At 39.0% G+C, this 27622-nt stretch overlaps 1 long non-coding RNA gene across 1 annotated transcript in view; it reads left to right on the forward strand.

Moving 5' to 3' along the window:
* Positions 1-27207, forward strand: part of LOC139753728 (uncharacterized) — a 32993-nt gene extending 5786 nt beyond the window's left edge. Inside the window, exons 2-4 of the long non-coding RNA XR_011713756.1 lie at positions 14960-15206; positions 26479-26572; positions 27082-27207. This is a non-coding gene — a long non-coding RNA (uncharacterized lncRNA). The remainder of the gene's footprint in view (positions 1-14959; positions 15207-26478; positions 26573-27081) is intronic.
* The last annotated feature ends 415 nt before the right edge of the window (positions 27208-27622 follow it).

The following is a 27622-nucleotide window of genomic DNA, read 5'->3' on the forward strand; positions in this document are numbered from 1 at the left end:
AGAAGCTATTTTCAACAAGAGTGAGTTAAGTCCTGAAAGTTAAATGCAAGATACCTTAGGAATTATAGCGCAGGCTGTTTTTTATTACATGAAGAACTAGGAAAGTGCCCAAGGATACAAAAGAATTACACGTGGTACAAGAGAACTGTTGAGAATTTGTACAGTATTATACATGGCTTGATATCAAAGCACAGGCCTGCCAGTGGCAGAACTAATACAGATGATAACATTATATTCACATTAATTAGTACAAATACATCTCTGTTGTGTCCCCACTTTTACTACTTTTTTCAGTTTTGGTTGCCTTACTTGAAAAATGACATGATAAAAGCTATATTCTTTTTCATACTTGTCTGTCGTTTGCAGCACAGCAAGGTAGGGCAAGAGTAAACAACAAATGACCTCATTTGCTAACATTGACTTTTCTAGTTATGTATAATGCACTGATAACAGAATTATATATAGCAAGGTAGCATCAAGAGTAGATGGAAAATGGCTTTGTTTGCTCAATGAGATGTCTGCAACATAACTGGAAACCCTATAGAGTACTAAAACAATGGGGGAATTTGTAAATGACATTACCACTTTGTACTCCAAACATGCAGTAGAAATAATCCTGCAAAAAGAAAGCACAAAAGGTCTAGGTTAAAATGAAATAGATGAGCACTTTACAGGGGAAGCAAAAGAACTGCAGACTTCTAAAGAAACCACAGCTCGCCCAGCAAAGGAAAGGAAACCTATAAGTGTATTTCTGGATACAAAGTACACACTAAAAATGTCAGGTGAAACACAGAAAAAAGAAGAAAAAGTCATAAATGAAAATGAAATAAATCAGAATACTTTTCCTAATAGGCAAAATGGAAATCCAGCAGCTTTGAAGATAAGGGAACGAAAACCAATAATGGTATTTTTCAAGTGATCTGTGTTCTAACATCACCCTACAAAGCAAAATTGCAGCATTAGAAAGTTTTCTGAGATCTTTCAACGCCAATATTAACATGGTAAAGGGAAGGACTTTATTGCTGGAAATGGCTGAAATTACCATGGCTGTACTTACTGGAATGTGGACTGGAGAGATAGTCATCTATACCTGTAAAATTCTAGAGGACATAGTCTCCAACTTACATGCACATGGAAAACTTGGTAAAATACTTACGAACCCAAAGGTGCAGTATATATACACAGGGAGCATCTTAAATATCCAGGACCCAAAGTTTTTCAAAATCTGTCTGCGACTATTAAAAACACCAATGGATGCACAGCAGAAAAGGTTAAAAGGGCCCCAGACAAGTACCTACAGTGTGTATCAGTCTAGCCAAACAGTGGCAGCTAATGTGGTCCTGCAGAAAGTGGCTTCCAATAGCTTGGTTGACCAGTGACCCAACTTAGTAGCCTGGGCTGAGGGGATACATAACCCCCAAAGTCTATATCAAGCAAACATTAGCTAAACATAGGGAAATTATTGTTTAAGGAAGAAGTTGGGTCATTTATCTTAACTTTTTTTTGGTTGACTGAACATCAATTCATATTGCATTTTCACTATCTCACTCATCTGGCTATTATCCATCCATGTGCCCTTTTCTGTTATTAGTGGACCAATTGAGTTTGTGATCCTTGATATGCATTTTGCAGGTGAATGAAAGTATTTTGAGTGTTTTTCTACTTCAATCCCAGCTTTGCCTTAGTAGTTTAGCATTCATACATGCTTTTACATCAACTGTGCAATATTGGAATATGTTGTGTCTGTAATGGTGTCGTCACAGATTAGGTCTACATTATCTGTAAAGAGCAGGTTTAGTGTTATTTCTTCCAACTGGTTTCCTTATTAGATGACTATAGGAGAACATGTCACAGTTTAAATGGTACTTTCCTGCATGTGTTCATCCAAGCAGCTTCCAATTGGATAATACTTTAAAGTTTTGTTTCCTACCAGCTTTTATATAATGTGTGGCAGGCTGAAGTCTCCAGTTAAGATTACATTTGGGACTGGGTTTCCAAGATCAAAATAAGTTGATCAAAATTGGTTTCTTCAATTATTCCTTACACAAATTCTAGTGGCTTTGCATCAAGTGGCCTACAGATTAGTGTAATTACTAAGTCTTTTTTTATCAGCCTTAATAATACCCATTTGTTCTACATCATTTGAGGAATTTAGTTCCTATTTTGTACAAGTATCTTTTACATTTTGTTCAGTCCAAAACCTCCATGTTATTCCAGTCTTATTTCAGCTATAGGATGTAACTTGGGATAAAAACCTCACTATTTTGTGACTAACTTTCATTTCTGTGAAGGCACCCAAACACTTTTGTGTCAGGCATCTACACCTAAGACAGAATTGGGAATTTGTTCATGTAAATGAATAAATGTATATGAAAAGTTTATCCCTGGGGATGGGGGATTAAGAATACTTCCCACGTATTCCCTGCGTGTCGTAGAAGGCGACTAAAAGGGGAGGGAGCGGGGGGGGGCTGGCTGGAAATCCTCCCCTCTTGTTTTTTTTTTTATTATTTTTCAAAAGAAGGAACAGAGGGGGCCAGGTGAGGATATTCCAAAAAAGGCCCAGTCCTCTGTTCTTAACGCTACCTCGCTAACGCGGGAAATGGCGAATAGTTTAAAATAAAGAAAAATAGAAAAGTTTATTGAATTCAGGTAGCCATTTGGCTAAAAATATACACCAGGAATTACAGTTCTTGGGGGTCATATTGGTACCTAGTTGATTAATGAATGAAAAGTATGTTGGCATCCATTAAAAATGTTGTTTCAAAATTGTTGTGGGCCAATATGTATGAAAAATAAATATGTATATACATACATTATTTATTCATTATACTTGAGTGCCGTTTCCCGTATCAGCAAGGTAGTGTCCGAAAAACAGATGAAGAATGGCCCATCCACTCATGAGTGTCTGGGGTAAACCATGGAAAGATCTGTAAGGCATGGATGTGGATAGGGAGCTGTGGTTTCAGTGCATTACACAAGACAGCTAGAGACTGAGTGTGAACGAATGTGGCTTTTTTTCTTTCTTTCTTTTTTCTGTTTTCATGGTGCTACCTCACTGACACGGGGTGGTGATGCTGTTTCATGTGGGGCAGGGCGGCACCGGCAATGTATGAAGGCAAGCAAGTATGAATTTGTACTTGTGTATAATTGTATATTGCTGTGTATGTTTATGCACACGTTGTTACATATATCTATTCATTTATTTATTTTGCTTTGTCGCTGTCTCCCGCGTTTGCGAGGTAGCGCAAGGAAACAGACGAAAGAAATGGCCCAACCCACCCCTATACACATGTATATACATACACGTCCACACACGCAAATATACATACCTATACATCTCAATGTACACATATATATATACACACACAGACATATATACACATGTACATAATTCATACTGTCTGCCTTTATTTATTCCCATTGCCACCCCGCCATACATGGAATAACAACCCCCTCCCCCCCTCATGTGTGCAAGGTAGTGCTAGGAAAGACAACAAAGGCCCCATTCGTTCACACTCAGTCTCTAGCTGTCATGCAATAATGCCCGAAACCACTGCTCCCTTTCCACATCCAGGCCCCACAGAACTTTTCATGGTTTACCCCAGACGCTTCACATGCCCTGATTCAATCCATTGACAGCACGTCGACCCCGGTATACCACATCGATCCAATTCACCCTATTCCTTGCCCGCCTTTCACCCTTCTGCATGTTCAGGCCCCGATCACTCAAAATCTTTTTCACTCCATCTTTCCACCTCCAATTTGGTCTCCCACTTCTCCTCGTTCCCTCCACCTCCGACACATATATCCTCTTGGTCAATCTTTCCTAACTCATTCTCTCCATGTGCCCAAACCATTTCAAAACACCCTCTTCTGCTCTCTCAACCACGCTCTTTATATTTCCACACATCTCTCTTACCCTTACATTACTTACTCGATCAAACCACCTCACACCACATATTGTCCTCAAACATCTCATTTCCAGCACATCCACCCTCCTATGCACAACTCTATCCACAGCCCACGCCTCGCAATCATACAACATTGTTGGAACCACTATTCCTTCAAACATACCCATTTTTGCTTTCCGAGATAATGTTCTCGACTTCCACACATTCTTCAAGGCTCCCAGGATTTTCGCCCCCTCCCCCACCCTATGATTCACTACTGCTTCCATGGTTCCATCCGCTGCCAGATCCACTCCCAGATATCTAAAACACTTTACTTCCTCCAGTTTTTCTCCATTCAAACTTACCTCCCAATTGACTTGACCCTCAACCCTACTGTACCTAATAACCTTGCTCTTATTCACATTTACTCTTAACTTTCTTCTTTCACACACTTTACCAAACTCAGTCACCAGCTTCTGCAGTTTCTCATCCGAATCAGCCACCAGCGCTGTATCTTCAGTGAACAACAACAGACTCACTTCCCAAGCCCTTTCATCCACAACAGACTGCATACTTGCCCCTCTTTCCAAAACTCTTACATTCACCTCCCTAACAACCCCATCCATAAACAAATGACACAACCATGGAGACATCACCCACCCCTGCTGCAAACCATCATTCAATGAGAACCACTCATTTTCCTCTCTTCCAACTCATACACATGCCTTACATCCTCGATAAAAACTTTTCATTGCTTCTAACAACTTAACTCCCACACCATATATTCTTAATATCTTCCACAGAGCATCTCTATCAACTTTATCATATGCCTTCTCCAGATCCATAAATGCTACATACAAATCCATTTGCTTTTCTAAGTATTTCTCACATACATTCTTCAAAGGAAACACCTGATCCACACATCCTCTACCATTTCTGAAACCACACTGCTCTTCCCCAATCTGATGCTGTGTACATGCCTTCACCCTCTCAATCAAGACCCTCCCATTTAATTTCCCAGGCATACTCAACAAACTTACACCTCTGTAAATTGAGCACTCACTTTTATCCCCTTTGCCTTTGTACAATGGCACTATGTACGCATTTCGCCAATCCTCAGGCACCTCACCATGAGCCATACATTAAATAACCTTACTAACCAGTCAACAATACAGTCACCCCCCCTTTTTTTTTTTAATAAATTCCAATGCAATACAATCCAAACCTGCTGCCTTGCCGGCTTTCATCTTCCACAAAGCTTTTACTACCTCTTCTCTGTTTACCAAATCATTCTCCCTCACCCTCTCACTTTGCATACCACCTCAACCAAAATACCCTATATCTGCCACTCTGTCATCCAACACATTCAACAAACCTTCAAAATACTCACTCCATCTCCCTCTCACATCAAAACTACTTGTTATCACATCCCCATTAGCCCCCTTCACTGATGTTCCCATTTGTTCCCTTTTCTTACACACTTTATTTACCTCCTTCCAAAACATCTTTTTATTCTGGTTTTCAGTGACATGAAATTCAAGGATAAAGAGGAAGAATGGTTTGGAGATGTCTTGAAAGTAAAGTCAGGGGTTGGTGAAAGGACAAGAGCTAAGGAAGGATTAGCACTACCCCTGAAGCAGGAGTTGTGGTAGTGTGTAAAAGGGTATGAGGAAAAGAATTCTAGAGTGATGTGGGTAAAACTGAAAGTGGATAAAGAGATGGGTGATTATGGGTAGTTATGCAGCTGGTCATGAGGAGAAAGATCTAGATAGGCAAGTGTTTTGGGAGCAGCTAAATGAGTGTGTCAGTAGCTTTGGTATTAGTGATGGGTAATTTAAATGCAATGGTGAGTAATGTGGCAGTTGAGGGTATAATTGGTGTACATAGGGTATTCAATGTTGTGAATGTAAATGGGGAAGAGCCTGTGGATTTGTGCACTGAAAAAAGACTGGTGATTGGGAATACCTGGCTTAAAGGGATATACACAAGTATACGTATGTGAGTAAGAAAGATGGTCAAAGGGCATTATTCTTGTTTGTGTTAATTGATAGTCATGTAAGAGAGACTTTTGGATGCTAATGTGCTGAGAGGGATAGCTGGTGGGATGTCTGATAACTTTGTTGTGTAGCTGAAGGTGAATATTTGTTGAGATTTTCAAAAAAAAAGAGAGTGGTGAGAGTAAGTGAGCTTGGAAATGAGACTTTTGTGAGGAAGTACCAGAGAGATTGAGTGTAGAATGGCAAAAGGTGAAAGTAAATTATGTCAGGTGAGTCGATGAGGAATTCGATGTATTTAGAGAATCAGTGATGGCATACGCAAGAGATGCATGTAGCATAAGAAAGGTGGTAGGTGGGCAGATTAGAAAGGGTACTGAGGGGTGGGATGAATAAGTAAAGTTGTTAGCGAAAGAGAAAATAGAGGCAATTGGATGATACTTGCAAGGAAGGACTGTAAAGGACTGGGAGATGTATAATAAACAGCAGCATGAGGTCAGGCGGAAGGTGCAAATGAGTTTGGGTGAGAGAGCATCTTTAAACTTCAGGGAGAAAAAGAGGTTTTAGGAAGTAAATAATGTGGATAAGACATGAGAACAAATGGAAATGTTAGTGAAGGGGGCCAGGGGGAAAGTGATAACAGTTAATGATGAAGTGAGGAAGAGATGGAGGGAGTATTTTGAATGTTTGGTGAATGTTTGATAAGTGGCAGATGTAGGGTGATTTGGTCGGGGTGGTGTGAGAAGTGAAAGAGTTGGGGAAGGTGGAAGATGAAATCCGGCAAGGCAGCGGTATTAAATGATACTGCAATTGAAGTTGCTGAGAAAGGAGATAGCTGTGTTGTTGATTGGTTGGTAAGGATATTCAATGTATGTACGGATCAAGGTGAAGTGCCTGAGGATTGGCGGAATGCATGTATAGTGCTACTGCACTAAGGCAAAGGGATAAAGGCGAGTGTTCAAACTACATAGGCATAAATTTGTTGAGTATTCCTGGAAAATTGTATGGGAGGGTATTGATTGAAAAGGTGAAGGCATGTACAGAGCATCAGATTGGGGAGGAGCAGAGTGGTTTAAGAAGTGGTTGAGGATGTGTGGATCAGGTGTTTACTTTGAAGAACATATGTGAGAAATACTTGGAAAAAGATGGATTTTTATGTAGCATTTATGGGTTTGGAGAAGGCATATGCTTGGGTTGATAGAGATGCTTTGTTGAAGGTCTAAGAATATACAGTGTGGGAGGTAAGCTGCTAGAAGCAGAGAAGTTTTAATCGAGGGTGTAAGGCACGTGTACGAGTAGGAAGAGAGGAAAGTGATTGTTTCCCAGTGAAGGTCGATCTGTGGCAGGGAAGTGTGATGTCCCCATGGTTGTTTAATTTGTTTATGGATGGGGTGGTTATTGAGGTAAATATAGGAGTTTTAGAGGTGTGAGTATGCAGTCTGTTGTCAATGAGAGGGCCTGGGAAATTTGTGACTGAGTTTGGAAAAGTGTGCGAAAGGAGAAATTTGAGAGTAAATGTGAATAAGAGCAAGGTTATTAGGTTCAGTAGGGTTGTTATGTAAGTATGAATGGAGAAAAATTGGAGGAAGTGGTGTTTTAGATATCTGGGAGTGAATTTGGCAGTGAATGGAACCATGGAAGTGGAAGTGAGTCATCAGGAGGGGGAGAGGGTGAAGGTTCTAGGAGCAATGAAGAATGTGTAAAAGGAGAGAACGTTGCCTCAGAGAGCAAAAATGGGTATGTTTGAAGGAATAGTAGATCCAACAATATCATGTAGTTGCAAGGCATGGGCTATGGATAGGGTTGTATGGAGAAGGGTGGATGTGTTGGATATGAAATGGAAGAGGACAATATGTGGGGTTAGGTGGTTTGATCGAGTAAGTAATGATAAGGTAAGAGAGATGTTTGGTAATAAAAAAGAGTTCAGATGAGAGCAGAAGAGGGTGTGTTGAAATGGTTTGGATATATGGAATGAATGAGTGAGGATAGGTTGACACAGGATATATGTGTCAAGAGGTGGAGGGAACAAGGAGAAGCAGGAGATCAAATTGGAGGTAGAAGGAGTGAAAAAGATTTTGGGTGATTGGGGCCTGAACATGCAGGAGGGTGAGAGGTGAGCCAGGAAAAGAGTGAATTGGAATGAAGTGGTATACCGGGGCCAACATGCTGTCAATGGATTGAACCAGGGAATGTGAAATGTCTATGGTAAACCATGGAAAGGTCTGTGGGGCCTGTGGTTTTGGTGCATTACACATGACAGCTAGAGACTGAGTGTGAACCAATATAGCCTTTCTTATTATGTTTTCCTGGCGCCACCTTTGGGAACTCCCATCAAGGGGGTGGCCACTTTTGCCTGTCCTTACATGCCTTCCTAAAGTACACTCTTTGAGCAGTCTTCCTCCAGTACATGTCCACTCTATATCCCCATGTCATAGGAGGTCTTCCACTCACACCAACTCCTTTAATTGTACTATCGAACACTCTCCTTGTAAATTCCCCATCCTGCATTCTTTCTGCATGCACAAATCAACTCCCGAGTATTACATTTCACCCATTCTACCGTTCCACAATTAATTTCCTTTGAATTCTCTGCCATACCACATCTTTTATACACCTCCTCATTTCTTTCTTCATTCCATCTTGTCCTACAACATGCTCCTCTCAAATAGCTCATTTCCATATCCTGGATTCTTAACCTATGGTAAATCATTCCAGGACTATGTTTCAGCTGCATAGGTCAGGGTTGGGAGGACTACGCTGTTCTTTAATCCTCTCTTCACACACCTCTACCCTTCATTATTTGATTAAGGGACCCAGTGACTCTTCTACCCTGTATTGCTGTCTTCCTCATCTCTCCTTCCATATCACCAAACTAATCCAAGAGAGCTCCTGCTTACTTATATTCTCTCACCTCTTCCAGTCTTTCTTCCCCCATATCTATAACACAATTTTGTTAACTTTCTTCTTTCACTCTATAAGGTTTTGCAAAATCTGTGCCTTCACTGTTTCCTTTCAGAAACTATTACTTTACTTTTACTCACATTACCTTCAAATGCCTATGCTTACAGTACACGTCATGAAACACACTTATACCTTCTGTAACTCCTCTTCACTTTCAACAAACAACACTGTATCATCTGCAAACAGGCTCATCACTAACCACCATACCTCATCGTCACACTCTATCTATGCATCCCCTTTCTCCAGTTTTGCTTTTACCTCTTTTATCACTCAATTCATACATATGTTAAAAAGCTACAGTGACAGCACATAGCCCTGCCTCACACCCACGTGTACACCTAAGTTTTTGCTGTACTTTCCATCCACTCTTACACATGCATTTGCTACTCAATAGAAGGCTTTTACACCATCCAACAGTTGTCCCTAACCCTATATATATCCATAACACATTCCACTGACTGTGTAATATGCTTTCTCCAGATCCATAAAAGCTGCATAAAACTTTTTGCCTTTCCCTAGATATTTTTCCACTCATATCAACCATGAAAGCCAGCAAGGCAGCAGGTTTGGATGGTATTGCAGTGGAATTTATTAAAAAAGGGGGTGACTGTATTGTTGACTGGTTGGTAAGGTTATTTAATGTATGTATGACTCATGGTGAGGTGCCTGAGGATTGGCGGAATGCGTGCATAGTGCCATTGTACAAAGGCAAAGGGGATAAGAGTGAGTGCTCAAATTACAGAGGTATAAGTTTGTTGAGTATTCCTGGTAAATTATATGGGAGGGTATTGATTGAGAGGGTGAAGGCATGTACAGAGCATCAGATTGGGGAAGAGCAGTGCGGTTTCAGAAGTGGTAGAGGATGTGTGGATCAGGTGTTTGCTTTGAAGAATGTATGTGAGAAATACTTAGAAAAGCAAATGGATTTGTATGTAGCATTTATGGATCTGGAGAAGGCATATGATAGAGTTGATAGAGATGCTCTGTGGAAGGTATTAAGAATATATGGTGTGGGAGGCAAGTTGTTAGAAGCAGTGAAAAGTTTTTATCGAGGATGTAAGGCATGTGTACGTGTAGGAAGAGAGGAAAGTGATTGGTTCTCAGTGAATGTAGGTTTGCGGCAGGGGTGTGTGATGTCTCCATGGTTGTTTAATTTGTTTATGGATGGGGTTGTTAGGGAGGTAAATGCAAGAGTCCTGGAAAGAGGGGCAAGTATGAAGTCTGTTGGGGATGAGAGAGCTTGGGAAGTGAGTCAGTTGTTGTTCGCTGATGATACAGCGCTGGTGGCTGATTCATGTGAGAAACTGCAGAAGCTGGTGACTGAGTTTGGTAAAGTGTGTGGAAGAAGAAAGTTAAGAGTAAATGTGAATAAGAGCAAGGTTATTAGGTACAGTAGGGGTGAGGGTCAAGTCAATTGGGAGGTGAGTTTGAATGGAGAAAAACTGGAGGAAGTGAAGTGTTTTAGATATCTGGGAGTGGATCTGTCAGCGGATGGAACCATGGAAGCGGAAGTGGATCATAGGGTGGGGGAGGGGGCGAAAATTTTGGGAGCCTTGAAAAATGTGTGGAAGTCGAGAACATTATCTCGGAAAGCAAAAATGGGTATGTTTGAAGGAATAGTGGTACCAACAATGTTGTATGGTTGCGAGGCGTGGGCTATGGATAGAGATGTGCGCAGGAGGATGGATGTGCTGGAAATGAGATGTTTGAGGAAAATGTGTGGTGTGAGGTGGTTTGATCGAGTAAGTAACGTAAGGGTAAGAGAGATGTGTGGAAATAAAAAGAGCGTGGTTGAGAGAGCAGAAGAGGGTGTTTTGAAATGGTTTGGGCACATGGAGAGAATGAGTGAGGAAAGATTGACCAAGAGGATATATGTGTCGGAGGTGGAGGGAACGAGGAGAAGAGGGAGACCAAATTGGAGGTGGAAAGATGGAGTGAAAAAGATTTTGTGTGATCGGGGCCTGAACATGCAGGAGGGTGAAAGGAGGGCAAGGAATAGAGTGAATTGGAGCGATGTGGTATACAGGGGTTGACGTGCTGTCAGTGGATTGAATCAAGGCATGTGAAGCGTCTGGGGTAAACCATGGAAAGCTGTGTAGGTATGTATATTTGCGTGTGTGGACGTGTGTATGTACATGTGTATGGGGGGGGGGTTGGGCCATTTCTTTCGTCTGTTTCCTTGCGCTACCTCGCAAACGCGGGAGACAGCGACAAAGTATAAAAAAAAAAAAAAAAAAAAAAAAAAAAAAAATCAACCAAAAAAAATATGATCCTCCACATCCTCCGACTTTCCTAAAACTCCCTCTTCACTCTTTGCATTCAATTTTCCTTGTATACTTAACAGACTTATTCTCCTAAAATTGTTACATAAATCCTTAGCACCTTCTCCTTTGAATAAAGGAGTAATAATAGCTTTCATTCAATCCTCAGACACAAACTCCTGTTTCCATGCCAAAGTACACATCAAATGCATCCACTATATCACTTACTCCTTACTTCAGCCATAATCCCACTCATTCCAGGTGTATTTCCCACCTTCAGTCTCTTTATTGCCTGTAGTACCTCCCTTCCTACTTTAGCAGCCACCTTCAGTCTCTATTGCCTGTAGTACCTCCCTTCCTACTATAGTCTTCCTATAGGCCCTTGCACTTTTTTTTTTTTTTTCTTCCATCCTCCATACTCATTCATGCAACAACTGCTGCCTCACTTCTCCCACATTCATTTCTGCAAAATACTCTTTCCATCTTCCTTTGACTTCCTCCTTTAGATTCAGCAACTCCCGTTCCTTACTTCTCATATTAACATTTCCATTCTTACATCCACCTCTTTCCTTTTTCACCTTCTAACCTAAACTTTCCCTAAACTTTCTAACATGGTCTTCATCTATTCTTTCTTTGTTTTCCTCTATCAGCTTCTTTGCATTCTGCTTGCACTTATGTTTTTCCCTCCTCCTTTGCTGAACTTCCAATGGTACATTCCTTTGGAACAACCAGCCAAATACTTTGTTCTTCTCTTTCACAGCATTTCTAATCTCATCTGCTGGTAATGCATTTCCCTTTTTATTCCTGTATCCCATGAGTTTGTATCCAACTACTAATTCTACAGCTTTTAACAGTCGTTCTCTAATGATTTTAAACACCTTTTTCGCACATGGCTGCATCTCTACATTTACTGCACTTCCACCAAAACTTTCAGTCACCCTCCTTTCATACTCATGATCTGACAAGCTACTTACAGATGGAATTGTCTGATTTCATCCATAGTAATGGTTACAAACGTGTTGGCAAATGTTTTAACCTAATGAGGTGATAGTTTTTCTTCAACAGGATAATTAATATATGGTATGATTAGCCAATTAGGGTGGTTGAAAGCAGCGCCATAAACACACTTAGGAATGTATTGCTGTTTCATTTCATATCCATACTTGACATTATTTGTGCCTCCTTAATTACATGAAAATTTTATGTTAGGTCCCTCTGAAATATCTATGTCTTTCTGCACTGATCCATATATTTCTGACATCTTCCTCTACCACAAACTGCCTCGAATGGACCCAGTGGTCTGTTGCTGTCTGAATTCCTTTGTCCTTGTATAACAGTTTTCAGGCATTGTCATGAACACTGCTTACAGAAGTGGGCTTGAGGTGAGTAAGTGGGTATCATGCTACCCATGTGTAAATCAGTGATTCCTCTAAGATTCTCTTTAAAAATTGCCACTTGCTTCTCTGGTAAGCTAGATAGCCTGTGACATTTGCCTAAACATGACCATGTACCAGTAACACCAGTAACCATCATTCTTATGGTTATGGAAAGTAAGCTATGAGCTCCTAATGTCTGCTGCTCATTCAAAAGCATTTTAACAGTTCAAAATACTTTATTTCAACTCAAGTGCAAAGCTTTTTCTTGATTTCTGACTGGTACAATGATCACTTGTCACTTGCTGGGCATTTTTTTACTCATGAGCAGGGAATTATAGCATTAAAATATGACTGAACATTGCAACTTCACATATTTGAGGACTTAAAAGCAGAACTTGGCAACTTAAGAATGAATTTGTTCTCTAATTGAAAATTTTAAAGCAAAACATCATTCAGTGGAATGACGTTCTATGAGATCCCCTGGACTTACCCCAACTGCACTCCAGACAGTACAATCACAGTGATTTCAGTCATTCATTGTAGTTCAAATCCTTAACAATGTCAGTGGATGCTATGAAAGATCTTTGCACACAATCTAACCCAGCAGTTTTGCCTATCCTGAAAGGTGATGTTAGGACAAGGCAACATTCTGTTTATGAGTGATAGTGTCTTGAAAAGCAACATCATTGAGTTTTCCTCTCATGTCTTGAAGGTCCACAAGAAAAGTCAGTTTACTGAAAGTAGGGTCTCTTCTTTATTTTTTCACTTTTCCCATGGAAGAGTTGATATTCCTTGTCATCGAAAAGGATGTTTTCAGTGGCCCACCAGGAAACATTATGTCTGTTTCTATTTTCTGTGTTTTCTGTTTATAAGACTTCCATATTAATTCTAGTATCAAAGTTCAGGTATGAGAATATGGAACAGAAAGGATGAAGATACATTTCCTTTTTCTCTTTTGAAGGGGACATTAGCAGCAGCCTCATTTATAACAATGTATTGTGATGTTACAGGTAAGAAAGTATACATCCATCTTGCAATTACTGTGGTTATTCCTGTTTTAGGCATTTTGTGCAGAGTAACACTATGGTCGAATTTTAAAAATAGGTTTGCAAAATCTATATATATTTCACCAGTATTCTATTTGTTTTCCAGTACCTTTGCAATACTATAACAGTGGTTAAACAACTGAGAAGCAAGATCCTACCCTAAAATCAGATTGTCTTGGGTTATGCAGATTTTTGCTATACCTAGTCATATTTTCTTTTCACCCACAAAGTATCCAAAATGATTAGAAAAAGGGAACAATGAAAACTCAAAGTAGGAGTTTTATTTTTATATTTATTCATCTTTGCTACTTTTGACATCTTCAGGAAGAGACATTGTCAAATCTAGTAGAGATGAATAAATACTGACTCTTGCTTAGTTTTCTTTGCTACCTTGTACACAAGCCTCTTCAATGAAAATGTGCAATATGCACAAAAGAGAGTCTTAAACATCATGGGCCCAAGTATCTTCAACAAATTGTTTGCAATCATTAGAAGTGCCATGGGATTCACACTGGAGAAATCTAAGAAGGCCCTACCTAGTAAACAAAGTATTTACAAAGTGTAAAAACCCTGCCAGGCTGTGGTGGTTATGTGAGGTGGCAGACTGTGGCTTTCAACAGCTTGGTCTATCAATGACCAAACTCAGCAGTCTTGGCCCAGCCAGGGCTGTGGGGCAGAAGACAATCAATGGAGCCTCCCATTATCAATGACATCTCATTAATTACTTCTTGCCATTTTATACGTTAACTGAAAAAAACAGTGGCTGAATTCTCCTCCATGATGTCATGTATTTTGTTCTGATAGTTTAGCATCCAAACCTGTGTGTGCCATACTTCTATTAGGTTGAGCTCATTGTAGAGAGTACTTGAGATTGTCATTTTACAAATTAATTCTACAATACAGTGACACTCTATTCTAACAGATTTCACATATTGGAATCTGTCCTGTACGTGACACTTTGGAACCCATCAGACAAAGTTTGGGATTTAATGGAGAATTTTGTGAAAATCTGTTATCATCTCAAATTTACTCTAGTAAAGTAAGGACCCTTTAGATTGAGTTTGGGATGTATAGAACTGTCTGTTAGTTCTGACATTGATATAAGACACAGTGAAAGACAGCATGTGATAGCCTAGCTAGCTAAGCCTTACCTTGATGCACTTTTTCCTTATTTCACCAACATATATTGTTCTCCATGCGCATATAAATATATATTTTTTTCACTGATTTACATTATGTTAATGGTGCAATAGTATTACTTTTTTACCTTTACACCTAAAAAGACAATTTAAGTAGAAATTTCAAGATGAAATAAGAACTAGCTTGGTCCCTGCCAACCAGTCTGAGATCAGCACTTGGTTAATGCATAAACTAATTTAGTACCCATGCTCTCAAGCAACTGCAATATTCTATTTTGTGGTATAATTTCAGATAAGAGTGCTATCAGTGTTGTGACTGCTATGAAGTCCAAGAAAACACCTCATCATTTTGGAAATGACTGAGCATCATAAGGACAGTGAGAACAGATTACACCTCATGCACACCCTATTTCTGACCAGGTGATTGGGGTGATTCCAAGTTTTCCTGGAGCTGCTTCAATCTAATTCAAAGTAGCCCCTGTGGATATTGCCAGCTGCAAGGGATGACCTACAAACTAAATCATCATTAATGGAGTAAGGTAAGTTTACAATTAATGCATCAATGTGAGAATTTCTTGTACCCTTTAAGGGAAAACTCTGGATGTAACAGAATTCAGTTGTTAACGAACTGCCTTTCCCACCAATTTGTCTGCTAGAATGTGTTAGAAGAGCAAATCTAGAAATATTTTTTTTTCTTTTGTACCCATCCCCTCCCCTCCACAGGTGTGCAAGGTAGCACTAGGAAAAGACAACAAAGGCCTCATTCGTTCACACTCAGTCTCCAGCTGTCATGTGTAATGCATCGAATCCACAGCTCCCTTTCCACATCCAGGTCCCAAAAAAACATTCCAGACACTTTATATACCCTGGTTCAATCCACTGACAGCATGTCGATCCCAGTATACCACATTGTTCCAATTCACTCTATTCCTTGTGCACCTAACATACAGGATATATATTGTCCAAGACAATCGCATGTTTACCAAATGGCGTCCTAGCTTCGTCTCTTCGATGTATATCAACTGACTTATATTTCTCTCGTGTCTCCCCTGATGATGTGATTATTACACAAAAGTGCACTTGGGAACTTATCGTGTTTCATTTTCCCTGTGGACTCATAGGAATATCTTCATCACATGCAAAATTGTGATCCTTTCCAATATTTTTTCTCTTTCTTTCGTACTATTCACCATTTCCCGCGTTAGTGAGGTAGCGTTAAGAACAGAGGACTGGGCCTTTGAGGGAATATCCTCACATAGCCCCCTTCTCTGTTCCTTCTTTTGGAAAATAAAAAAAAATTATATATATATATATATATATATATATATATATATATATATATATATATATACTATCCCTGGGGATAGGGGAGAAAGAATACTTCCCACGTATTCCCTGCGTGTCGTAGAAGGCGACTAAAAGGGGAGGGAGCGGGAGGCTGGAAATCCTTCCCTCTCGTTTTTTTTTTTTTTAATTTTCCAAAAGAAGGAACAGAGAATTGGGCCAGGTGAGGGTATTCCCTCAAAGGCCCAGTCCTCTGTTCTTAACGCTACCTCGCTAATGCGGGAAATGGCGAATAGTTTGAAAGAAAAGAAAAAGAATATATATATATATATATATATATATATATATATATATATTTTTATTTTTATTGTACTTTGTCACTGTCTCCCATGTTAGGAAGGTAGCGCAAGGAAACACATGAAAGAATGGCCCAACCCACCCACATACACATGTATATACACACACACGCCCACATACATACCTATACATTTCAACACATACATACATACATACATACATATACATAGACATATACATATATACACATGTACATACTCATACTTGCTGCCTTCATCCATTCCCGTCGCCACCCTGCCACACATGAAATGGCACCCCCCTCCATGGTTTACCCCAGATGCTTCACATGCCCTGGTTCAATCCATTGGCAGCACGTCAACCCTGTTATACCACATCGTTCCAATTCGCTCAATTCCTTGCAAGCATTCTTGCAAGCATCTTCCAATAAGTTTAGGCCCCGATCGCTCAAAATCTTTTTCACTCCATCCTTCCACCTCCACTTTGGTCTCCCACTTCTCCTCATTCCCTCCACTCTGACACGTATATCCTCTTTGTCAATATTTCCTCACTCATGCTCTCCATGTGACCAAACCATTTAAATACACCCTCTTCTGCTCTCTCAACCACAAACCTTATTACCACACATCTCTCTTACCCTTTCATTACTTACTCGATCAAACCACCTCACACCACATATTGTCCTCAAACATCTCATTTCCAACACATCCACCCTCCTTTGCACAACCTTATCTATAGCCCACACCTTGCAACCATATGACATTGTTGGAACCACTATTCCTTCAAACATACCCAGTTTTGCTTCGAGGTAACATTCTTGCCTTCAACACATTCTTCAGCGCTCCCAGAACCTTCACCACCCTCCCCCACCCTGAGACTCGCTTCCACTTCAATGGTTCCATCCGCTGCTGAATCCACTCCCAAATATCTAAAACACTTCACTTCCTCCAATTTTTTTTTCCATCAAAGCTTACCTCCCAATTGACTTGTCCATCCATCCTACTGAACCTACTAATCTTGCTGTTATTCACATTTACTCTCAGCTTTCTTCTTTCACACGCTTTACCAAACTCAGTCACCAGCTTCTGCAGTTTCTCTCCCAAATCAGCCACCTGTGCTGTATCATCAGCGAACAACAACTAACTCCCTTTCCAGGCCCTCTCATTGACAACAGACTGCATATTTGTCCCTCTCACCAACACTTGCATTTACCTCCCTAACAACCCCATCCATAAGCAAATTAAACAACCATGGAGACATCATGCATCTCTGCAGCAAACCGACATTCACTGGGAACCAATCACTCTCTTCCTACTCATGCAAATGCCTTACATCCTTGATAAAAACTTTTCACTGCTTCTTGCAACTTACCTGCCACACCATATACTCTTAATACCTTCCACAGAACAGCTCTGTCAGCTCTATCATATGCCTTCTCCAGATACATAAATGCTATGTACAAATCCATTTGTTTTTCTGTGTATTTCTAACATACTTTCTTCAAAGCAAACACCTGATCCACACCTCCTCTACCACTTCAGAAACCACATTGCTCTTCCCCAATCTGATGCTCTGTACATGCCTTCACCCTCTCAGTCAATACCCTCCCATATAATTTCCCAGGAATACTCAACAAACTTATACCTCAGTAATTTGAACACTCACCTTTATCCCCTTTGCCTTTGTACAATGGCACTATGCATGCATTCTGCTAATCATCAGGCACTTCACCATGAGCCATACATACATTGAATACCCTCACCAACCAGTCAACAACACAATCACCCCCTTTTTTAATAAATTCCACTACAGTACCATCCAAACCTGCCCCCTTTCATATATATATATATATGTTCCTATGAGTCCACGGGGAAAATGAAACACGAAAAGTTCCCGAGTGCACTTTCGTGTAATAATCACATCATCAGGGGAGACACAAGAGAGAAATATAAGTCAGTTGATATACATCGAAGAGACGAAGCTAAGATGCCATTTGGTAAACATTACCAAATGGCGTCCTAGCTTCATCTCCTCGATGTATATCAACTGACTGTTGATATACATTGAAGAGACGAAGCTAGGATGCCATTTGGTAAACATTACCAAATGGCGTCCTAGCTTCATCTCTTCGATGTATATCAACTGACATGTGATTATTACACGAAAGTGCACTCGGGAACTTTTCGTGTTTCATTTTCCGCGTGGACTCATAGGAATATCTTGATCACACGCAAAATTGTGATCTTTTCCAACATATATACATATATATATGTATATATATGATGAATGGAGGTGAATGTAAGACTTTTGGAAAGGGGGCAAGTATGCAGTCTGTTCTGGATGAGAGGGCTTGGGAATTGAATCAGTTGTTATTCACTGATGATACAGCACTGGTTGCTGATTTGGGTGAGAAACTGCATAAGTTGGTGACTGAGTTTGGTAAAGTGTGTGAAAGAAGAAAGTTGAGAGTAAATATGAATAAGAGGAAAGTTATTAGGTTCAGTGGGTCGAGGGACAAGTTAATTGGGAGATAAGTTTAAATGGAGAAAAACTGGAGGAAGTGACGTGTTTTAGGAATCTGGGAGTGGATTTAGCAGCAGATGGAACCATGGGAGCACAAGTGAGTCACAGGGTGGGGGAGGGGGCGAAGGTTCTGGGAGCGTAGGAGAATTTGTGGAAGGTGAGAACATTATCTCAGAAGGAAAAAATGGGTATGTTTGAAGGAATAGTGGTTCCAAAAATATTATATGGTTGCGAGGAATGTGCTACAGATAGGGTTGTGCAGAGGAGGGTGGATCTATTGGAAATGAAAAGTTTGAGGACAGTATGTGGTGTGAGATGGTTTGATTGAGTAAGTAATGAAAGGGTAAAAGAGATGTGTGGTAATAAAAAAGAGTGTGGCTGAGAGAGCAGAAGAGGGCTTATTGAAATAAATGGTTTGGACACATGGAAAGAATGAGTGAGGAAAGATTGACAAAGAGGATATATGTGTCAGAGATGGAGGGAAGAAGGAGAAGCAGTAGACCAAAGTGGATGTGGAAGGATGGAGTGAAAAAGATTTTGAGCAATTGGGACCTGAACATACAGGAGGGTGTAAGGAATAGAGTAAATTGGAATATGTTTTACCAGGGTCGACGTGGTGTCAATGGATTGAACCAGGGCATGTGAAGCGTCTTGGGTAAACCAAGGAAAGGTCTGTGGGGCCTGGAGCCCATTTCATTTACAAAATCCCTAGTGGTAGATGAACAGCTGGGTTGAGTGAGGAATGATTGTAGCAACCAGCATTTGAACCTATGAGCTCAACCCTGAGCAGCCTGTGAATGCATCATGGTCAACAATGCTAACCACACCATAATGATCCACAATCTACTACCTGATATAACAATTATGGCCGAATTTGGTTTTTCTGTATGTATTTTGAAAATTTTATTGGGTGACTGCTGAATGCACCTAATGACACCAGATTATACAGCAACAGACAATTAGTATATCACTATAATTTACTGGGTATTGTATGGGTTAGAGAAAAAAAAAAAAATATTTAAATTTTATACAAAAATGATGTAAATTTCATTAACTGACTAGCTATCCTAAATTATAACAGGCGACTTTCATCAGCCTTACCTTGCATAATCTCGAATCATCAGAATCAAGACGAAGAAAGAAAATTATAAACATCCTGAACAAAAGAGCATTAAACAGTTCAAAAAATTAACTGATCAAGTGGGTCTCCTACACTATTACATGTGCATTTTGCAAACACAACTACAATCATCCTGTACTTTGGCATTGAGGGATTAAAAAAAAGTAAAGAACTGGTAACAGCCTAGCTCTATATTTTATGATAATGTAGGCAACGGAGGTGAGGGATAAGAATACAATGGAAAACCGAGTTCTATTAGTATGTGTGCACTGAACACAAGTAAAAATTCAAAAGAACCTGCAAAATTCTCATATAACCTCCCTTAGCAGCAAAGATTTATTGCATAACAATACCAACTGCTTATGAGGTTGCTGAGCAATGGCATCTTGGTCTGTCTATGGTCTTATGACATTCATCGACAATTGGCACAATGCTGAATCACAGATGTGTCTGGTTAAACTTTGACCGAAATATAAAAAGCAAGGTAAATCTCAATCACTACAGAGCTTAGGTATGGTTTTAATTGGATCTGTTGATCTATTTATTAGTGTTTCACTGTTTAAATTATGATGTAAGACCACATTTTCCCTGATATTAATATCCATAATGCTACTGCTTTATTCAGTATCATAGAATAAAACATGCTTCAAATCACACCCTACAGTTTAACACTAAACTCTATACTACCACTGCTAAGCAAAATTTATATCTAAAGATATTCTGATGCATGACTTAAGGTTAATAATATAGCATTCTTCAAAAAGATTGCTGCACATGGAATAAAGCTCTAAAAACTATAACAAATCCATTAAAATTATCATGCCCTGAAAGTAAAATGAGAGATCAAATAACCATACCACGAAGCTAGAAATATACGATTCCATGCATGTAATCAATGCACAGTTAAAATTAACACCAACATACAAGAGGATTGCAATAGGGTCAGCTAAATACACCTGTAATACAGTACAAGAGCAAGAAGACTATCATATTTTTTTTTTATATTAGCAGCTTAAAGCTTTTCTGAATGCATTTTTTTTTTTATTTAATTTTGCACGTCTTGCTCTATTTTACAGGTTTGTGTGATGTCATCATGGTTGTTTAATTTGTTTATAGATAAGGTGTTAAGGGAGGTAAATGCGAGTCTTTGAAAGGGGCAAGTAAGCAGTCTGTGGGGATGAGAGGACTTGGTAAGTGAGTCAGTCATTGTCTGCTAATGATAAAGCACTGGTGACAGAATCAAGTGAAAAACTGCAAAAACTGGTGACTGAGTCTGGAAGTGCATGTGAAAGTAAGAAGTTATGGGTAAATGTGAAGAAAAACAAGGTTATTAAGTTTAGGAGGGTTGACGTACAGGTTGGAGTGTGAGTTTGAATGGAGAAAACTTGGAGGAAGTGAAGTGTTTTAGATACCTAAGAGAACACTTCAATGGAAGCAGAAGTGAGTCATAAGATATGTGAGAGGGCAAAGGTTTAGGAGCATTAAAGAATGTACAGAAAGACAGAATGTTTTCTGAGAGGGTATAAATGGTATGTCCGAAGGTACAGTAGTCCCAACAATATCATATGGATGTGAGGAATGAACTATAGATAAGGCAGTGTAGAGGAGGGTGGATGTGTTAGAAATGAAATGTTTGAATACAATGTGTGGTGTGAGGTAGTTGAGTAAGTACAAAAGGGTAAGAGAGTGTGGTAATAAAAAGAGTGTGGATGAGAAAGTGGAAGAGGCTGTGCTGAAATTGTTTAGACATATGGAGAGAATGTGTGAGGAAAGGTTGACAAAGAAGCTGTGTCAAAAGTAGTGGGAACAAGAAAGGGGAGACCAAGTTGGAGATGCAAGGGTGGATTGAGAGATTTTGGGTGACTGGGGCTTGAACATACAGGAGGGTGAAAGGTGTGCAAGGGCTAGATTAAAAAGGAATGGTGTCATATACTGAGGATGAAGTGTAGTTAGTGGACTACACCAGGGAATTTCAATAGTCTGGGGTAAACCATGGAAAGGTCTGTTGGGCCTGGTTGTTGATAAGGAGCTGTGGTTTCAGTGCATTACACATGACAGCTTGTATATGGATGTGAATGAACGCAGTCTTTCTTTGTCTGTTCTTGGGGCTACCTCGCTAACACATGAAATGGCAATAAAGTATGAAAAAAAATTGCAATCTCCATAGTGATGATGCGATACCATAGTTTTTAGTTTAATTAGATTCATCAGAAGTTGTTTGGCTAACTCTAACAACACACCCAATTCGAGATATTCATAAGAGCCAAAATAACTGGTTTTCTAACTCATAACACACTATAGTATTGGAACACTTGGGGACTGCTACTGAGCCAAAACGTTGTCATGATGAGCATTAGACATGATCAACCAAAAAAAGTCTAAAAACAAACAAAAGCAAATTGATGCCATAACTACTGTCAATTCTGGTAGCGAGATTGGTATACCATATCATTACAGGTGTACTTCTCATGCTGAGAGTATTTCCTGGCAACACATCTTTATGCAGATGTGCATGTCCTACATTTACGATGAGTATTTTTACCGTTTCAAACATCCAGCCAATCTTAGGTTTGGATGAAATCGTTATTGATGTCTTTTGAGCAATTCTGACCTTTCTGTTGCAAATCACTAATTTTTATTCTTTCCCCTACCCAAAACCCTGGTTCCCAAGTGGATGTCCAAAATGGTAATTTTACCTTATGATGTTCTTTCTATTTGTATAGGATCGTTTTTGCCATATAGAATGATTTAACAGTGAGGGGTTTTCCATTTTCCACCCTTAAATCCTCTCTCGATGTGAAATGGTTCATTAGTGGTAGGGTTATGATGGATATGGAAAATGTAGGGTTAATTAAAAGCTCAGAAATTTATATTACTAAAGCATATAAAAGCTAATTTGTGTCTTTCAGTGATGCAAGAAGTATATGGGTGCTCTAAAATCCATTAGCTCCTAAGGCACATATCAACATTTACATAGTTAGTGGCTGACAGCATCTCCTGAAAGAAATGAAAGGATAACAAACCCTAATCATGCATATGCTTGATGATTATAGAAGGATTTGGTCTGTATACGTACATTTTAATGTCTAACGCATTCAGTTAATGCCATTCTGTTCATTTCCATAAATGAAAAAATAAGCTGTTTATAAAGGATTTATTCAAATAGTATGATTATGAGCCTCCTACTTGAGGAAGACAATTGTAAACTCCTGTCTCTTCATCGGTCTGTATTGATGTTTTCCCCCAAAGACATTGAATTTCATAACTTTTTATGTAACATCTTTTTCAGTTTTTCCAGTTTATCATGGGTGAATTTTTGTTTCAAGGCTGTGACTTTGCCAATTTGGAGCTCCAGTTTTGTTGTGATAAGACGTGGTCTAACCAATTACAAGTTTCTTGATTTATCACGTTTTTATAATATCTATGTGTACACTGATTCATAAACTGAATAGAGCTATACATAATCCAAACAAAGCGCCAAATGAAGTTTTGATTTCAGCCTTCTACATGGCAGTAACTTTATGAACGTCCTCTCATGTAGCACGAGGATGTCGAAAAATAACTTCGTGTTGCCTTTGATATATGTTCTATTCTAGAAACAAGAGGTTTGGCAGAAGTGGTACCAATGAGTATCTTACCCTTTGAATTGTCTAAGATAAGGGGGGATTTTGCTCCACAATTTCTCTCAATTGAAACTATGCTCACTTTGTGAGGACTTAAAATTGTTGGAGTTGGAGGTGCTACACTGAAATTTTCACCATATGAAGTCTTGTAAAGAATCTAATATTATCACTCCTCAGAATATATCAACTGAGACATACATCTGTCTTCAAATAATTTACAGATCTATGGATTTGAGCATTTAAGTTTTATTTCAGTTTCAAGACTTCCCATTACTGTCATAAAAGTCACCACGTTCAGTGTTAAGTAATCAAAGGGAAAATTATCCAAAAGCCAAATCAGACTTTTATAAAAAAAAAAAATCAAATTACACAGTTTTAAACAAAATTGTAATAAATGCCTTAAGTCTACCATCAAATTAGCGGTTAAAATAACTTTCTAAGGTAAGATAATGCACCATGACAACGTATGCATCACTTACAACTCAGAAATTTCCTCAAATTCATTGGTGACTCCGTTTTTATGTGAACCAAGACACTAACGTCTTTTAACAGCTAAATGTAAATCAATGTACAATCCCAACTATGATATCAAAATGTCAACGAACTAAAATAAGCCATACTTTTCATATTTAGATCTGTGACATCAGCCACATCAAAAGAACTATAAACTCTGCAACGTTACTCTAAACTGCAAGAATGAAATTCAAATTAATGAAGCTTATAATTTGGGCGTAGGTGCCGACGGCACACCATAGCTTCATCAGTGCGTGAATACTGAATATTAAATACCATGAAACTAGTTTTTTAATAAAGTGATGAGCACAAGATGACAAATGACGAGACATATATATGGAGCTAGAGACGTGGATGGATACGGCGCGAGATGACATTACCGCAGCCACCACCAGCTCCCTCCACGAATGTAAACAAAAGAGTCTCCTGACTATATCTTACCTTCTGACAACTCCAGGTCCAGTTCTGCCAGCTTGTCGCGGACATCCTGGGGTAGCTGGGATATATCCACGTTTAGGTCACTCATTTTCACCACTATGAGAAATCTATTTCACTGTATATAGATGATTTTCCGAGAAACACTCACTGAGAAGTCACCATCTTGGTTTTCAAATGTTTACTGACAGTTGCCAACAGATGGCAGCACGAGATTGGCAATTGTGTAGTAGTGTTTCTCTCTGGAACGGTGTAGTGTGTCTCACCTCCTAATTTGTTATCATATATTTATTGTAATGAGCCGAAGCTGCGTTAAGAACAGTTGTTTTTAAGATTAAACTTGTATATTTTTTCTGTCAAAATTACTGAACACAAGAATTCATGTAACTTCCAAGAATTTTGTATTGATTATATGAACACAATTATAGAAAGATGTTACAATAGGCCTACCGGAAAGGATAACATTCTTTTTACAAAGCTTACAGCAAACATATGGTTACTGTTTACAGTAATAAGTTGCATGAAAAAGAAAATCAGTTACAATGAATCCTTCGTTTTTCCCTTCCTTGGTATACCATATATTTCTGTGGATTTGTAGTTATAAAGAACAAACTCGCCTTAGGCCTGTGAAGTTCTTGAGGTTGCTGATGTATTGATGTATCGATGTAGTACAGTTTTAGGTTCTGTGATCACTATTTGTGTGTTACGGGAAAGATTTTACACGTGTTGCTCCGTCAAATGTATATATGTACCGTGTAGTTACTCCAACGTATGTATGATTACACGCACTGAAACACACACACACAATTCTTAGGTACACTGTTGATTAACAACGAGTTAAATTGATGAAGACGAAAAGAAAGAACTGTATGTTTCATGAACAGTTTAGCCGATTCAGTAATAAAAGTGTCGTATTAACGGTTATGCAAACACGAGAAGGTAGCAGATAGTGAGGACACCGGCTCTGATATTCTTTTTCCGAAAGGGGTTCTCTTTGTATGATCTAGCTTCCTCGAACATCCTTGAGAAGTGTTATTCATGATGATAAATGGGTATAATGTAGCAGGTAAAATGAAAGCAAGAGATAGGAATTTCTTCTTTTCAACTAGTTTCGAGTCATCGTAAGGGGGTCAGTCGAAACTCGATGGGAGTAGATTCCCAGCTCTTCCTGTCTGTTTACCCTGTTGAGCTTCACTCACTGTTTGTGGACCAAGGTTACCCTATTGAGCTTCAATCATTATTAGTGGACCGGTGACAAGTTTTGCTTTCTTTTATTCCAGAGACGGCACGGGTAACTGAATGTATTAATCAAGGCAATCATAAACATTATATATATATATATATATATATATATATATATATATATATATATATATATAAATATATTATAGACCTTATCTGTAGGGAAGGTTGGGCAGCTAGTTTGACTTGATCAACCACTCCAACTAGGATTGTTCGCGAACCTATGAGATCGATCCCGGGTGACCACGAAATGCGGCACGATCAGCAACTTTGACAGGGAAATGTTACAATTCACTGTTAATTTTCTTACGCTTGCATCTAAGGGCGATATTTGATTTTGTTGTGAAGACGTATTTGAATAGTCCTTTCATGCAACCAGTAAGAGGATTAACTTGTATGATAACATCGGTGATGCTGTCCCCATTTGTCTGGATTCATCGGTGTCAGCATTACAAGAATGAGCCCTAGTCACATAACTTGTTCGTATGGTGTTAGGACCACTAGTTTCATTAACATTAGTCATCAGCATCAAATGTCATTATGATCAAAAGTGTCAGCATTCATTTGTATGACTAACAGTGTAGTCGGTCACTGACAGAATCACAACTAGTCTCTGCCATTTCAGCAGTGGCAGGGATCATTAGTACCAGGTGTATGAAAAACAGTCAGTAATCATTGATGTCATTTTTTTTTTTTTTAACCTTTTGTGCCATACAGCTCAGTATTGATGCCGTTAATGTCAAGAATTTGTTTCAGCTCTGCCGTCGCTGGAGGCAATAAAATCTGCGGGAATGGTGGCCAGCGTTACGACTTACGACAGATAAGCCGCTTCGCGAGTAGGTTACGTCCGGTGAGTTCACAATACAGATAGTAATGATTAATATACGTTTGATTGCTCGTCTTAAGAAGAGGCACATTGTGCTTCATGATACGGATTTTTGTAGGTTCTACTTTGGTATAATTTTCGACAGCAAATACGAAATGTATTGTATCAAAAGTTGCAAGTCAAAAGTCAGTTCATGCTATTTATGTATCAGCCGGCTCAAATTTCGTATCTTTGACTTACTAAGCAATTTTTATTGTTTTTAAAAAGTTTGCACTTTCAGTAATCACAGTTTTACTCAAGAAAATTCTACGAGTAAATCACCTTTGATAAGAATCTCAATTTTTTCGGGATTGGTAGTCTTTTACTAGCTTGGCTACTTAATTAAAGCTACATTATCTAAGCCATACTTATTAAAGTACTTTTTAACTATTGTGCTCCTGATTCTTTTTACAGTAGAAGTGTAATTCTTATGGAATATCTTTCGGATCACCAGATCATTGTCACGTTTCTTATATTTGGTTATATGTCCACAGGGGTGTAAGCTGCAGCGGTTGTAGGACTAGGGCGCCAGTGATTACACGGTGTTTTGTAATGAGGCTCTTCTGTTGCATAAGGTAATGTAAGCTGATTTTTATAGTGTTATCTATAATAAGTTACTTATGCATGATGTTATGTAACCAAATTCTTTTATATCATGGCTTATTTGTATTACACTTTCGTTATACGGGAAGGAGAATATACACGATGAGTGAGCATCAAGGATCTAGTAAAAGCACATTTTTGTATGTATTTCTAGCACTGATTTTTAACCAAGGTTCCAAAGAACACAAGGGTTCCGCAAAATTCTGTGATAATAGTGGTAAAATGATTGTCAACTCAGTATATCATAATTTATGAATGAAGCTCTTGTAATATAAGCTTGGGTAATGATTGCCACAACACTGCTTGTAAAACTGTTAAATTTTCCTCAAGAAAGGATGAAAAATGAAGAAGATAGTGGTTCTAGGAAATATTTCGTGTTGCTTATAAAGTTCAGCGAACAAGAACAGGTTGAAAAACACTCGTTTAAGTTGT

This window comes from Panulirus ornatus, chromosome 15, assembly GCF_036320965.1.
Source record: "Panulirus ornatus isolate Po-2019 chromosome 15, ASM3632096v1, whole genome shotgun sequence".
Taxonomy (NCBI): Eukaryota; Metazoa; Arthropoda; class Malacostraca; order Decapoda; family Palinuridae; genus Panulirus; species Panulirus ornatus.